This window comes from Schistocerca gregaria, unplaced genomic scaffold (assembly GCF_023897955.1).
Source record: "Schistocerca gregaria isolate iqSchGreg1 unplaced genomic scaffold, iqSchGreg1.2 ptg001814l, whole genome shotgun sequence".
NCBI classification, from domain to species: Eukaryota; Metazoa; Arthropoda; class Insecta; order Orthoptera; family Acrididae; genus Schistocerca; species Schistocerca gregaria.
Window position 1 is genome coordinate 1 of NW_026063063.1, and position 16318 is coordinate 16318.

The 16318-nt window shown below is 45.5% G+C and overlaps 3 non-coding genes across 3 annotated transcripts; all 3 read left to right on the plus strand.

Moving 5' to 3' along the window:
• Positions 1–1074: 1074 nt before the first annotated feature.
• On the plus strand, positions 1075–1147 carry Trnak-cuu (transfer RNA lysine (anticodon CUU)). The gene has a single exon. It is a non-coding gene; the product is annotated as a tRNA-Lys (tRNA).
• Positions 1148–8737: 7590 nt separating this feature from the next.
• Trnak-cuu (transfer RNA lysine (anticodon CUU)) lies at positions 8738–8810 on the plus strand. The gene has a single exon. It is a non-coding gene; the product is annotated as a tRNA-Lys (tRNA).
• Positions 8811–13459: 4649 nt separating this feature from the next.
• On the plus strand, positions 13460–13531 carry Trnam-cau (transfer RNA methionine (anticodon CAU)). The gene has a single exon. It is a non-coding gene; the product is annotated as a tRNA-Met (tRNA).
• Positions 13532–16318: the final 2787 nt, after the last annotated feature.

Sequence of the window (16318 nt, forward strand, 5' to 3'; positions counted from 1 at the left end):
CAGGACACTTAGAAGATGCAACAAGTCCACTAAAGAGACAGCTTACACTACACTCGTTCGTCCTCTGTTAGAATATTGCTGGGCAGTGTGGGATCCTTACCAGGTGGGATTGACGGAGGACATCGAAAGGGTGCAAAAAAGGGCAGCTCGTTTTGTATTATCGCGTTATAGGGGAGAGAGTGTGGCAGATATGATACACGAGTTGGGATGGAAGTCATTACAGCATAGACGTTTTTCGTCGCGGCGAGACCTTTTTACGAAATTTCACTCACCAACTTTCTCTGCCGAATGCGAAAATATTTTGTTGAGCCCAACCTACATAGGTAGGAATGATCATCAAAATAAAATAAGAGAAATCAGAAATCGAACAGAAAGGTTTAAGTGTTCGTTTTTCCCGCTCGCTGTTCGGGAGTGGAATAGTAGAGAGACAGTATGATTGTGGTTCGATGAACCCTCTGCCAAGCACTTAAATGTGAATTGCAGAGTAGTCATGTAGGGGGTGTGAGCGTTTCGAGATGAGTCATATACTAGTTACACATGGTCATCAGTGACCGTGTGGCCTTATGGATAAGGCGTCGGACTTCGGATCCGAAGATTACAGATTCGAATGCTGTCACGCTCGAGTTTTATCAGTTCTGAAAAAGAAACATACCGTTTTAATGTAGCAATTGAGCAGTACGAAACCGTCTGAATGTTGCCGTTGACCATTGTCTGCTTGGAGATGCTCTTGAGCTTGAAACACACACAACAAGACCGGTGTTAACTAGCGAAATGGTCGGCAGAGTGCCGTCACCGAGAGTTTTCACTGGCACTTGCACATCTAAAACAACGTCGGAAAGTAACTCGTCCGCCTTTTGAGTCACATCAAGTATGAGTGTTAATTTTGACGCCACTAGCTCTGCAGGTTGTCATGCAATTCCTTTACCTCTCAGAAATGATTATGAAATAAAAGTGAAGTACGCGACGAGTGTGACTTTAGGAAAACATTAGGCAGCATGGAGAGATTCTGTATGGGACCACCCAACCCAAACGAGTACTGTGTAACGTGCTACCCGGCAAGTATTCACCGAAGCAGCCTGGCTAGCTCAGTCGGTAGAGCATGGGACTCTTAATCTCAGGCTTGTGGGTTCGAACCCCACGCTGGGTGGAACGGAATTTTGTTCCGCTGCAGATGTAAATTACCGTTTTTCTGATTAACGTGATGTAATGGAAATAGCAACTTTCAACTTTGCCTACGTCTCTGTCAGTCGCAAGGAAACTGTATTTGAAGGTGAAGGTGATTTTGTAGACATGTGTGAAAGACATGTTCTGAAATGCAAGTGTTGTTGTTTGGAGAGCACATCGGTTACGTGTCAGATGTGTAGCCAAGCAGTAATGGGTCGCCATAGCTGCAAATATTAGTCGGTAATATGAAGTGTTGTCAGCTGAAGTCTGATGATCCAGACGACCGTAAGGACGAAGTACGCAAAAATACCACTAGGCCGTGCCTCTTTAGCTCAGTGGTAGAGCACTGATCTAGTAAACCAAGAGTCGTGAGTTCCATCCTCAAAGGAGGAAGTCGAATTTTGGAAATCAGTTGCGCGTCGTGGCCGTATAGCAAACAGTATCCGTGATGACGAACAATTAGCGACATGCCTTTTATTAAGAATTACTCTCAGATGTGATTAAGGCGAATGGTGCAGATAAAGCCTTTGCCAAAGCGGTACAGCATAAGGTTAGACGAGGCAGTCTGAATTACATTTTATAGATGTATTTCTCACATATCTCAGAGCCTCTCGCGGTGTCGTCGTCGTCGCCGCTTCTGCAGAAGTAGCAAATGGCCATTCGTAGCAAATGCGGCGAGGGACGCCCTGCCTTCGATTCCGAATGCACAAAGTGTGTGGTCTTGTTTCTCAGTCTATATTTGGTCGGTCACGTAAGAGGTTGAATGTAACGAATGGGTGGGAAAGAGCAAGGGCCAGCGGCTGTGTAGAACGAAAACACAAATCATCAGGGGTGTGAGCGTTTCGAGATGAGTCATATACAAGTTGCACTTGGTCGTCGGTGACCGTGTGGCCTAATGGATCTCAGATCCGCTTGAGACGCGACAGCGTTCGGACGTGCCTTTACTTCCGTGCCGTCGTAGCGCCGCAAGCCGTGTTTACATCGTTTCTTGTGACTGTGATTGTGTTTTTTTCTCGTGTTATTTTGCGTTTTTATTACTCTTATTCTTCTTTTTCTCTTACTAGCGGTTTCGGACGCTTATCGTTACAGTTATGGCTAAATCGGTTCCCCGTAAGAATACATTATGTTTTGAGTTTGACAAGGCAACGCGTCGTGTGCAACGAAGCTATCTGGGAATTCATGATTGGATTGTCGATGTAATTGCGATAACTTCTGACCAGGTTTACACAGCGTACTATGATATGGCGGATTACTGTTTCTTTGTCAAGTTCCTCACTCCGTTACAACTGGTGAAGATATTGCAGAAAACTGGAGGAAAGGCGGAATTCCATCATCGCGACCAATCGGTGAGTACCGTGTTAATCACCAATGCCGATGTAGAATGTAAACAGGTTCGAGTATTCAATTTGCCACCTGAAGTTGAACATTACCTATTGAAAGATGTTCTTGCTAAATACGGTGATATTCGGCAAATCAGAATTGAAAAATGGTCTAGCCAACACAAATTTCAATGCTACTGTGGGGTTCGTTCTGTTGATATGAGCATTAAAGTTAATATTCCCTCGAATATCGTGGTCTGTGGCTATAAAGCACATGTCGTTTATAGTGGGCAAGTAGAAACTTGTTATATTTGTAACGAGAGCGGGCATCTACGCAGTGATTGTCCTCGGCGTATTTTCGTCCTTAAAAACACCTTACAAAAACGCCAGAGGTTGACACTAGCTGATATTATGACCCAACCTCAGAATTTGGAGGGGACACCTTTGCCACCCGGTACATCAGAGGCCGTTGATCCTGATCTTAGCAACGAGTCCTTCCCGCCATTAGCGCAGAAGAGCGAGAAGCTTCCACTTGCTGTCGGCACAACGTTATCAGTCGGTAACAATCGACGCCGTACCTGTGACGATAGTGGAACTGATGAAGAGTTGTCGGTCAACGACCCGATCTCGGTCACGGACGCAAACCCTCCCTCCCAGGAAAACGTTGCCGTGGACAGCATAGATGAGGGCTCCGACGCCGCTGCTTCCACTGCGGCGTCGGTAAACAACAGTGCCGGCCAGTGTTTACAGCTGACTGTTGTGACGCCGCCGGCCGGCCCGCCACAACACGACTTTGACGCACAACAAGAGGACGACCGTCCGATGTCGGCTCTACAGACACACGACGAAGAAGTTGGTCTGGAGCCCGTTGTCAACACCAACCTGCCCCTTCATGAACTCAACCAACCTGGGACGCCGGACGGCTGTTTACCAACAGACAGTGTGGATACAAAGAAACACACATTGCCTTCCGCCGCCGCGTCTTCGCACGAGTTAGCTCCAGTGGAGGAAGCCGGCACTCCGGCTACCGATTTCAGTCATGATCCGCCCACCCCGCCTTCTGCCATGGAACTCCCGGCTAGTGGACGACGGAAAACTAAACCCAAACCAAATGTCTCCGCGGCCCGAAGGAAGACTCCGATTAGAGGTGCCGCGGAATCAGGACGCGAACCTGGCACTGTCACTTCGCAGTCTGACAGTGCAATGGACTGGGCCGCTAATGCACTAGAGCTTTCTCCCTCCTCCGATGGGCACGACCCAGGCATATAAATTTCTTTCTCTTAATATTAACAAGTTCACGACAGCTTTGAAGACAGGGTTGTAGCGACAGTTTATCAACGAGTCTGCAGCCGATGTTGTACTTCTACAGGAAGTGTCTATATTAAGTCTCACCATTGCTGCTTTTCATGAGATAGCAAATGTAACGAAAGACACGGGCACATGTGCAGCCATTTAGTGAAAAAGCGGCGGACTTCAGGCTGACTTTTCTTCCCCTCAAATACATTGTGCACATTGGGCGAAGTGTAAATCTCGAATTTTGTGTACCCCCTCTACTTTGCCATCCCTACATGACAATTAACCTTCTCAGATGATTCAAGCTTATAAAATATTAACTATTAACGGTAACAGGATAACGTCAGATTTGAAAAAAGTTGTGTTAAAACAATTTATCTATGAATCAGAGGCCGATGTTGTGTTGTTGCAAGAAGTGTTATTCACTGATTTCACCGTACCCGGTTTTCAAATATTTTATAATGTCCTACCGGACGCAAACACAGGAACCGCAATTTTAACTCGTGAAGGTTTACCGGTAACGTTGTTGGACAAACTGGTTACAGGAAGAGGCCTTAGTTGTAAAATATTTGATGTCACCGTTGTCAACGTTTATGCACCGTCCCGTAACACCAACAAAGCGGCGAGAGCTAATTTTTTCAAGGATGACATTATCTACTTGCTGAGGAAAAATCCTGCGTCTGTATTAATTGGTGGCGACTTCAATTGTGTAGTTAACAGGAAAGATCAGGTGCCGCACTTTAATTACAGCAAGGAGCTGCATGACTTAATTAAAAACATGAAGTACAAAGATGCATGGGAAATCAAATTCCCTACGCTAGTCAAGTTCACGCATTTCACTTCGACATCATGCAGTCGGATCGATAGGCAGTATGTGTCGGAGAATCTAATTCATAACGTGTTGGATGTGGAAGTAATCCCGACATACTGCTCGGATCACTGTGGGTTTTCTATGACTATCAATTTAGCAAGACAACCTACTAAATTTTACCGCAGTCAGTGGATGCTCAACATTGCCCATCTCAAAGATGACGAACTGGAAGACTGGATCAGAGCCACATGGACGGCATGTTTGAAATCAGTGCATAAATACGGATCTAAAATCGAATGGTGGGTGAAGTTTGCCAAACCTAAACTTCGGCAATCCTTAAAATCATACAGTTTTCAAAAAACTAGAGATACCAAAAAGACAATCGAATTTTATTATACGGTATTGCGACAACTACATGACAAACATAATGTAGCTGCTACTCACCTAGAGCAAATTCGAAAAATGAAAGCGAAGCTTCTAAGCATCACACGCCGGCTGTTGGAGGGATTAAAACTTAAATCAAAGGCGAAGTCTCTACTACAAGAAGAAACTACTTCAATGTTTCACCTGATCAAACACCAACTTCATAGGCGACGCAGTTTTATTGAACACCTCAAACTCGAAGACGGGACTGTAATTACCGACCAACATGACATGGTGCGCGCCATATATCAGCATTTCGCTCACCTCTACTCTAAAGACCAGACTGCCGAGACTGCACGTCCTGAAACTTTACACTTATTAACGGAACGGATCACTACTGATGAAAATTACTGTCTGCTTGCTGCCTTTGCTGAGGACGAAATATTACATCTCGTAAAGACGTCACCTTCCAACAAATCGGCGGGTCCAGATGGATTACCAAAAGAATTTTATCACAAGTTTTGGCATATTATTGGGTCAACATTCACGGATATAATAAACGAAACCTTACAAGGAGGAGAATTACCAACTGAACTTAAGGAAGGTAAACTAGTCTTGATTCCGAAAAGTAAAGGACAAAAGAACATTGATCAATTTCGCCCCTTAATGTTGATGAACTGTGATTACAAGACCATTGCACGAGCACTTAAGGAGAGACTCACACCACTTCTCAGAACAGTAATAAAAGGCCATCAAGCCTGCTTCCCGGGCCGGACGATCATGTCGGTCATCTCCGAATACAGAGACCTCATTTCTATCGTGGCAGTCACTGACATCAGGTGTGCAATATACTTCGTCGATTTCTGCAAGGCATTTGACCATGTCAGCCACCGATACGTGGACCTCATATTAAAACATCTTTTGACGATCGAGCAGTTAGAGTAATCCATCAGATGATGACCGGAATAACTGCCAAGGCTTACGTCAACGGACAGCCGACGAAAACTATTCATATAGAGAGGGGAGTTCCACAAGGGAGCCCGTTATCAATGCTTTTGTATGTTCTTGCACTTGAGCCTTTGCTACGGCAACTCAGCGACAAATTAAGTGGTGTCACAATCTCCGGAGTCACATTTACAGCAAAAGCATATGCCGATGACGTGGGCGTCGTCCTTCGAAACGGAGGAGAAATTACAATTCTGGAAGAGACGATACGTCAATATAGTCGCGCCTCTGGTGCAAAAGTGAACACCCATAAGAGTAAAATCTTAAATCTAAGAGGGTTTGACAGGGTACGCAGCCAATGGGCGTCACTAGTTGATTCCCACAAAACACTAGGCATTACTATGAACAATTGTCCAATGAAGATGGCTGCAGTAAATTGGCGGGACACGGCGAACCAAATACAGGGTGCGTTAAGGGAACTTCGTTGGCGATCCGCGAATTTATTGCAAAATGTTCAATTAATTAACACCTACGTGTTTTCTAAAGCCTAGTTGTAGCACAAATATTCCCAGCACCGACGTTACAGGTGAAAAAGGTAATGCGTCTTGCAAACAGCTACCTGTGGAAAGGCAACATATTTACAGTTAGACTGGACAGTGTGACCAAAGCAAGACTGATGGGCGGGTTAGGGCTAACTAATTTGGTTACAAAGGCAACTGCACTTTACATCAAAAGAACCCTGTTTATGCTTAATAAGGACAGAAATAACATCACCTCCCGACTATTCACAATTGTCCAGCCAGGTTCCCTGCAACCCCCGGTGAATGTGGGCAAACTAAACAACACACTAACGCATATCAAGAAATTTTATATTGAGGTCGGCTACTTAGAGGCACGCATAATGTACAAGTCAAGTATAACTACAAAGGAGATTCTAAATACATGGCACAAATCGGATACACAAAATACCATAGAAATCAAATATCCGAACGTCATATGGCGTACTGTATGGAAAAACCTTAGCCTCAAAATCCATTCAACAAACGTGGCTTCCCCTTGGTACAAGGTAGTCAGCGACACTGTACCAACCAATGCAAAACTTTATCAGATAGGACTGTGTGCTACAAATCACTGCACTAAGTGTGGATTCGTGGACACACTTCACCACAGATTCACGTGCAGAGGACAATTTCACAATTGGACATGGATAAGACAGAAGATTGCACTCCTCACCAGAAGTGATGGCCGCCATTATACACCACAAATGCTATTACAGCCTGAAGTGACATTTTTTTCCAGAAAGCAAAAATAACGCTGTCATGAGGCTCATGGGTCACTACAGACATTATGTAATTGGAAGGAATGGATCTGACAATTCACTTGATTTCATCGTCTATATGGAATCCGCTTATTGGGAATCAAAAAAATACAGTGACCATAAAAAACACTACGGCAACATGTTGAATATAGTCTTCGAGAGGACAGGCATAGGATAAAAACGAACAACACGATAGAAACTATAAGGAAGTAACAAGCAAACAGTGGACTGAGTGAACTATTTTATTAATCTCTGAGAAGTGACTACAGCTTCTAAACGGTATTATGTACGAAAAAAAAACACAACAGAAAAAGGTACAAACAAATTACAACATTCCAGAACCAAACAGGGCAAATAAAAAAAACAAACAACTAAAAAAACATAAAATAAATTAAGGGAAAAACCACAACGTTCTAAGTAAAACCTTTGTTCCATGACATACATAATCTCAGAGGAGACAAACAAAAAGTATGTGTCCTCCCATGTCATGATGGAGAAGGGGATCTGTGTCGTGTCGCACTTGCTGTGCCGCGAAGAGGCCCCACTGCTGTTGCTGCGCGTCCGGGATCCTGCCTTCATTGTGATCTACTTATTGAAAAGAGAAGTAAAAAAAAAAGGGGTTAAGGAAAAAAAAGTGGTTAAGGACAAAAAAAGTTTGAAAGAGCTTTTAAAAAAATTTTAAAAAAGTGGTTAAGAAAAAAAAAAGTGGTAGAGCACTGGTCTAGTACACCGAGGGTTGTGAGTTCCATCCTCACAGGAGGAAGACGAATTTTGGAAATCAGTTGCGCGTCGTGGCCGTATAGCAACCAGTATCTGTGATGACGAACAATTAGCGACAGGCGTTTTATTAAGAATTACTCTCATATGTGATTAAGGCGAGTGGCGTAGATAAAGCATTTGCCATGGCCGTACAGCATCAGGTGGGACGAAAAAAAATCAAAAAAAAAATGGATAAGGCATCGGTCTCCTAAACCGGGGAATGTGGGTTCGAGTCCCAGTAAAAAAAAAAAAAAATGGATAAGGCATCGGACTTCGGATCTGAAGAGTACAGGTTCGAATGCTGTCACGCTCGTGTTTTATCAGTTCTGAAAAAGAAACATACCGTTTTAGTGTAGCAATTCAGCAGTACGAAACCGTCTGAATGTTGCTGTTGACCATTTTCTGCTTGGAGATGCTCTTGAGCTTGAAACACACACAACAAGACCGGTGTTAACTAGCGAAATGGTCGGCAGAGTGCCGTCACCGCGAGTTTTCACTGGCACTTGCACATCTAACACAACGTCGGAAAGTAACTCGTTCGCCTTTTGAGTCACATCAAGTATGAGTGTTAATTTTGACGCCACTAGCTCTGCAGGTTGTCATGCAATTCCTTTACCTCTCAGAAATGATTATGAAATAAAAGTGAAGTACGTGACGAGTGTGACGTTAGGAAAACATTAGGCAGCATGGAGAGATGCTGTATGGGAGCACCCAACCCAAACGAGTACTGTGTGACGTGCTACCCGGCAAGTATTTACCGAAGCAGCCCGGCTAGCTCAGTCGGTAGAGCATGAGACTCTTAATCTCAGCGTCGTGGGATCGAGCCCCACGCTGGGCGGAACAGAATTTTGTTAGGCTGCAGATGTAAATAACCGTTTTTTCTGAGTAGCTCAGTCGGTAGAGCATGACACTCTTAATCTCAGCGTCGTGGGATCGAGCCCCACGCTGGGCGGAACGGAATTTTGTTAGGCTGCAGATGTAAATTACCGTTCTTCTGATTAACGTGATATAATGGAAATAGCAACTTTAAACTTTGCCTACGTCTCTGTCAGTCGCAAGGAAACTGTATTTGAAGGTGAAGGTGATTTTGTAGACATGTGTGAAAGACATGTTCTGAAATGCAAGTGTTGTTGTTTGGAGAGCCCATCGGTTACGTGTCAGATGTGTAGCCAAGCAGTAATGGGTCGCCATAGCTGCAAATATTAGTCGGTAATATGAAGTGTTGTCAGCTCAAACCTGATGATCCAGACGACCGCAAGGACGAAGTACCCATAAGTACCACTAGGCGGTGCCTCTTTAGCTCAGTGGTAGAGCACTGGTCTATTAAACCATGAGTCGTGAGTTCCATCCTCGAAGGAGGAAGTCGAATTTTGGAAATCAGTTGCGCGTCGTGGCCGTATAGCAAACAGTATCTGTGATGACGAACAATTAGCGACATGCCTTTCATTAAGAATTACTCTCAGATGTGATTAAGGCGAATGGCGCAGATAAAGCCTTTGCCAAAGCGGTACAGCATAAGGTGGGACGAGGCAGTCTGAATTACATTTTATAGATGTATTTCTCACACATGTCAGAGCCTCTCGTCGTCGACGTCGTCGCCGCCGCTTTTGCAGAAGTAGCAAATGGCCATCGTAGCAAATGCGGCGAGGGACGCCCTGCCTTCGATTCCGTATGCACAAAGTGTGTGGTCTTGTTTCCCAGTCTATATTTGGTCGGTCACGTAAGAGGTTGAATGTAACGAATGGGTGGGAAATAGCAAGGGGCAGCGGCTGTGTAGAACGAAAACACAAATCATCAGTGGTGTAAGCGTTTCGAGATGAGTCATATACGAGTTGCACTTGGTCGTCAGTGACCATTCATTCTGGCTCTAGCTGCCGACGCGTACGGACGTGTCACCGTTGCTGCGTGTAGTCAGTGTTTCGCCAGTGTGTACCTTTGCGTTTCGGTGTTTTTGAGTTTTGTTATTTTCTTCGTGTGTAACTCGTGTTTTTTCTGCCTCCTGTGTTCTTTTTTTGTGTTTTCTACCGACGATTATTTGTCGTTTGTGGAGTTTTCGGTAATTACCGGAATCTCCCCTTGATTACTGCATACCATGGCTACAACTGTGAGGAAGAATACGCTGGTTTTTGCCTTCGCTAAGGAAACACCACGTGTTCAGCCGACTGCTCTGGAAATTCATGATTGGCTTTATCAGGTACTTGGCATAAATTCTGATACGGTGCATACCACTCAGCTAGATACTGACAACTACTGTGTTTTCGTAAAGTTTTTGGATCCCGTTTCGGTCGATAAAATTATTGGAAAATTCGGGTATCATGTCGAATTTTTGCATAGAGACGGCACTACAAGTAAAGTGGCTATCAGGAGAGCTGATGCTCTTTATAGATCTGTGCGGGTGTTAAATTTACCTATCGAGATAGATAATGAGAAAATCAAGGTTGCCCTGTCTCAATATGGTGAGGTAAAGGATATAGTTAACGAACGTTGGTCGAAGCAATTTAAAATTCAGAGCTTCAATGGTATTCGTTCGGTAGAGATGGAAGTAAAGACGAATATCCCATCTCATATAACTGTTGACGGGCATAAAGCACACGTGATTTATACTGGTCAAACCCCTACGTGCCATATATGCAATGAATCGGGTCATTTAAGGCAGGACTGTCCCCGTCGTGTCGTTGTACTAAAAACAAATTTAGTCCAACGCCGCAACATGACCTTGAGCGAAGTTTTGGCAACCGATAACACGGCCAAACAGGGTGAGGGTTCGGATCCTGTACCTAGTACTGGATCTATTGCTGTTGGTGGCAGTGATTTTCCACCCCTGGTAACACGCTTCAATTGTGATTCCTCTGCCCGTGAGTTAGACGTACTAACCAAGAAACGACCACTTGAACATACAGATGATCATTCTGATGATGACACCTCCCGACAATCTCCTGCTGTACGTAAACAGAAAGCTGGCGATGAAAATCTGCATGTGCCCCAAGACGGAATGCAAGTAGATTTAATTGCAGTTTCTGATACATCTCGCTCACTGCCAGAAAATGCAACGGCAGCTGCCGACAGCGAGAAAGTAGAAGTCCCCCAAGCAGTGACAACTTGCCCAGCTGTAAACAGCGATAATCAGCTGTTTACCGACGGGAAGTTCGCGGAAGCGGTAGAACAACAACTCCGCGACACCGCAACAGCACAGCAACCGGCACCTGAGTGTAAACAAGTGAAAGTGTTTACTCCTGAACCGGAAAATAAGCAAACACCGTCGCAAGCGTCACAACAACCGAAGGTAGCATGTAAACAGCAGGCAGTGTTTACAAACCAGGTCTCTCTAGACACTGCTGCTGAAGCGGCCGCGTCGAGTGTTGCCACAACAAAATCAGGTCAGGGTTTTCAGGGCGTCCACCGCCGTACGCTAAAACCACAACCGAATCTTACTGTTTCTCGCACCCAAGCCAAACAAAAAGCGGACAAGTCGGACGTAAAATCACAGAAAAATATACGCTATGAAATTGTCAGAGAAGGTGCTCCAGATGAGCCTCCTGACACACTCAGTGTCGAACAGCCCCTCAGTACTAAGGTGCGGGATGACAATGGCAGACAAACTAACGTTTAGCGACCGTGTTACTAGGACTGCTACCAAGTTCTAAATGACTGTAGTTCTAAACAGGATTTCAGCATACCAAAAGTACAACAGTTTTTTTTTTTGACCAACTTTGTCCGTGGTCAATAGCAAGTTAGAGATGCAAGCATACTCTATCACAACGATCAATATAAATAAAATTCGAACCTCATTAAAGCTAGCTGCTCTCAAGGAATTTTTGTATGACTCTGGAACCGATATCGCTTTGCTACAGGAGGTTGTAACGACGGAATTTGTAATACCAGGATACACCGCAATTGTTAACGTATCTTGTTACACACATACAGGAACAGCGGTTCTGCTCAGGGAAGGGATTCCCGTATCTCAAGTGGAGCGCTTGGAATCTGGAAGGGCAATTAGTATTAACGTTTTAGGTACCACATTGATTAACTTATACGCGCCCTCAGGAAATAGTAATAGACAGGACAGGGCAGCATTTTATAAAGAGGAACTTATATATTTATTACGTCGAAACCCAAACAGTTTTATAATGGGCGGTGATTTTAACTGTGTGTTAAATCGTAAAGATCAACAACCACATTTTAACGGTTCTTTAGAATTTAAACGCCTAGTAACCGACCTATAACTAAAGGACGCATGGGAACTAAAATATCCAACGAAGGTTGAATATACGTATATAACACAGACTTCGCGCAGTAGAATAGACAGAATCTATGTTTCCCAAAACTTGGAAAGATGTCTACTAAATTCAGAATTCGTACCTGTATATTTTAGTGACCACTGCAGTATGAAGGCGTGTATTAATTTAGCTCCACAGCCAATTCAGATTTTTAGGAACCAGTGGCATCTAAATGTCTCTCTCTTAAAAGAGCAAGATTTGGCAGACGCGGTATCGGATGCGTGGACCTTATGTCTGCGATCGATCGAGAGGCACCCCACAGTATTAGACTGGTGGATTAAGGTTGCAAAGCCGAGACTGAGAAAAGTGTGTATCAGATACAGCAGAGAAAGAGCGTGGGAGTTAAAAAACAGTATGGAATTTTATTACAGTTTGTTGCGAGACCTCTATGAACAGGCAAACGTGTCAACCATTAGATTACAAGACATCAGACACACCAAAGCGAAATTGCTCGCCATTAAAAGACAACAGATGGAAGGTTTAAAACTGAAGTCAAAGGCGAAGTCGGTGGTAGATGATGAAACAACATCCTTATATCATCTGCTTCGGCATGCAAAGAATAGGCGACGCACTGTTATCAGTGGGAAAGAGCAAGGGGCAGCGGCTGTGTAGAACGAAAACACAAATCATCAGGGGTGTGAGCGTTTCGAGATGAGTCATATACAAGTTGCACTTGGTCGTCAGTGACCGTGTGGCCTAATGGATAAAGCGTCGGACTTCGGATCTGAAGATTACAGGTTCGAATGCTGTCACGCTCGTGTTTCATCAGTTCTGAAAAAGAAACATACCGTTTTAATATAGCAATTGAGCAGTACGAAATTGTCTGAATGTTGCTGTTGACCATTTTCTGCTTGGAGATGCTCTTGAGCTTGAAACACACACAACAAGACCGGTGTTAACTGGCGAAATGATCGGCAGAGTGCCGTCACCGCGAGTTTTCACTGGCACTTGCACATCTAAAACAACGTCAGAAAGTAACTCGTTCGCCTTTTGAGTCACATAAAGTATGAGTGTTAATTTTGACGCCACTAGCTCTGCAGGTTGTCATGCAATTCCTTTACCTCTCAGAAAAGATTATGAAATAAAAGTGAAGTACGTGACGAGTGTGACGTTAGGAAAACATTAGGCAGCATGGAGAGATTCTTTATGGGACCACCGAACCCAAACGAGTACTGTGTGACATGCTACCCGGCAAGTAATCATCGAAGCAGCCTGGCTAGCTCAGTCGGTAGAGCATGAGACTCATAATCTCAGGGTCATGGGTTCGAGCCCACGCTGGGCGGAACGGAATTTTGTTCCGCTGCAGATGTAAATTACCGTTTTTCTGATTAACGTGATGTAATGGAAATAGCAACTTTAAACGTTGCCTACGTCTCTGTCAGTCGCAAAGAAACTGTATTTGAAGGTGGATTTTGTAGACATGTGTGAAAGACATGTTCTGAAATGCAAGTGTTGTTGTTTGGAGAGGACATCGGTTACATGTCAGATGTGTAGCCAAGCAGTAATGAGTCGCCATAGCTGCAAATATTAGTCGGTAATATGAAGTGCTGTCAGCTGAAGTCTGATGATCCAGACGACCGTAAGGACGAAGTACGCAAAAGTACCGCTAGGCCGCGCCTCTTTAGGTCAGTGGTAGAGCACTGGGCTAGTAAACAAAGGGTCGTGAGCTCCATCCTCAAAGGAGGAAGTCGAATTTTTCAAATCAGTTGCGCGTCGTGGCCGTGTAGCAAACAGTATCTGTGATGACGAACATTTAGCGACATGCCTTTTATTAAGAACTACTCTCAGATGTGATTAAGGCGAATAGCGCAGATAAAGCCCTTGCCAAAGCGGTGCAGCATAAAGTGGGACGAGGCAGTCTGAATTACATTTTATACACTCCTGGAAATTGAAATAAGAACACCGTGAATTCATTGTCCCAGGAAGTGGTAACTTTATTGACACATTCCTAGGGTCAGATACATCACATGATCACACTGACAGAACCACAGGCACATAGACACAGGCAACAGAGCATGCACAATGTCGGGACTAGTACAGTGTATATCCACCTTTCGCAGCAATGCAGGCTGCTATTCTCCCATGGAGACGATCGTAGAGATGCTGGATGTAGTCCTGTGGAACGGCTTTCCGTGCCATTTCCACCTGGCACCTCAGTTGGACCAGCGTTCGTGCTGGACGTGCAGACCGCGTGAGACAACGCTTCATCCAGTCCCAAACATGCTCAATGGGGAACAGATCCGGAGATCTTGCTGGCCAGGGTAGTTGACTTACACCTTTTAGAGCACATTGGGTGGCACGGGATACATGCGGACGTGCATTGTCCTGTTTGAACATCAAGTTCCCTTGCCGGTCTAGGAATGGTAGAACGATGGGTTCGATGAAGGTTTGGATGTACCGTGCACTGTTCAGTGTCCCCTCGACGATCACCAGAGGTGTACGGCCAGTGTCGGAGATCGCTCCCCACACCATGATGCCGGGTGTTGGCCCTGTGTGCCTCGGTCGTATGCAGTCCTGATTTTGGCGCTCACCTGCACAGCGCCAAACACGCATACGACCATCATTGGCACCGAGGCAGAAGCGACTCTCATCGCTGAAGACGACACGTCTCCATTCGTCCCTCCATTCACGCCTGTCGCGACACCACTGGAGGCGGGCTGCATGATTTTGGGGCGTGAGCGGAAGGCGGCCTAACGGTGTGCGGGACCGTAGCCCAGCTTCATGGAGACGGTTGCGAATGGTCCTCGCCGATACCCCAGGAGCAACAGTGTCCCTAATTTGCTGGGAAATGGCGGTGCGGTCCCCTACGGCCCTGCATAGGATCCTACGGTCTTGGCGTGCATCCGTGCGTCGCTGCGGTCCGGTCCCAGGTCGACGGGCACGTTCACATTCCGCCGACCACTGGCGACAACATCGATGTACTATGGAGACCTCACGCCCCACGTGTTGAGCAATTTGGCGGTACGTCCACCCGCCCTCCCGCATGCCCACTATACGCCCTCGCTCAAAGTCCGTCAACTGCACATACGGTTCACGTCCACGCTGTCGCGGCATGCTACCAGTGTTAAAGACTGCGATGGAGATCCGTATGCCACGGCAAACTGGCTGACACTGACGGCGGCGGTGCACAAATGCTGCGCAGCTAGCGCCATTCGACGGCCAACACCGCGGTTCCTGGTTTTGTCCGCTGTGCCGTGCGTGTGATCATTGCTTGTACAGCCCTCTCGCAGTGTCCGGAGCAAGTATGGTGGGTCTGACACACCGGTGTCAATGTGTTCTTTTTTCCATTTCCAGGAGTGTAGATGTATTTCTCACATATGTCAGAGCCTCTCGACGTCGACGTCGTCGCCGCCGCTTCTGCAGAAGTAGCAAATGGCCATCGTAGCAAATGCGGCCAGGGCCGCCTGCCTTCGATTCCGTATGCACAAAGTGTGTGGTCTTGTTTCCCAGTCTATATTTGGTCGGTCACGTAAGAGGTTGAATGTAACGAATGGGTGGGAAAGAGCAAGGGGCAGCGGCTGTGTAGAACGAAAACACAAATCATCAGGGATGTGAACGTTTCGAGATGAGTCATATACAAGTTGCACTTGGTCGTCAGTGACCGTGTGGCCTAATGGATAAGGCGTCGGACTTCGGATCTGAAGATTACAGGTTCGAATGCTCTCACGCTCGTGTTTTATCAGTTCTGAAAAAGAAAAATACCGTTTTAATGTAGCAATTGAGCAGTACGAAACCGTCTGAATGTTGCTGTTGACCATTTTCTGCTTGGAGATGCTCTTGAGCTTGAAACACACACAACAAGACCGGTGTTAACTAGCGAAATGGTCGCAGAGTGCCGTCACCGCGAGTTTTCACTGGCACTTGCACATCTAAAACAACGTCAGAAAGTAACTCGTTCGCCTTTTGAGTCACATCAAGTATGAGTGCTAATTTTGACGCCACTAGCTCTGCAGGTTGTCATGCAATTCCTTTACCTCTCAGAAATGATTATGAAATAAAAGTGAAGTACGTGACGAGTGTGACGTTAGGAAAACATTAGGCAGCATGGAGAGATTCTGTATGGGGCCAC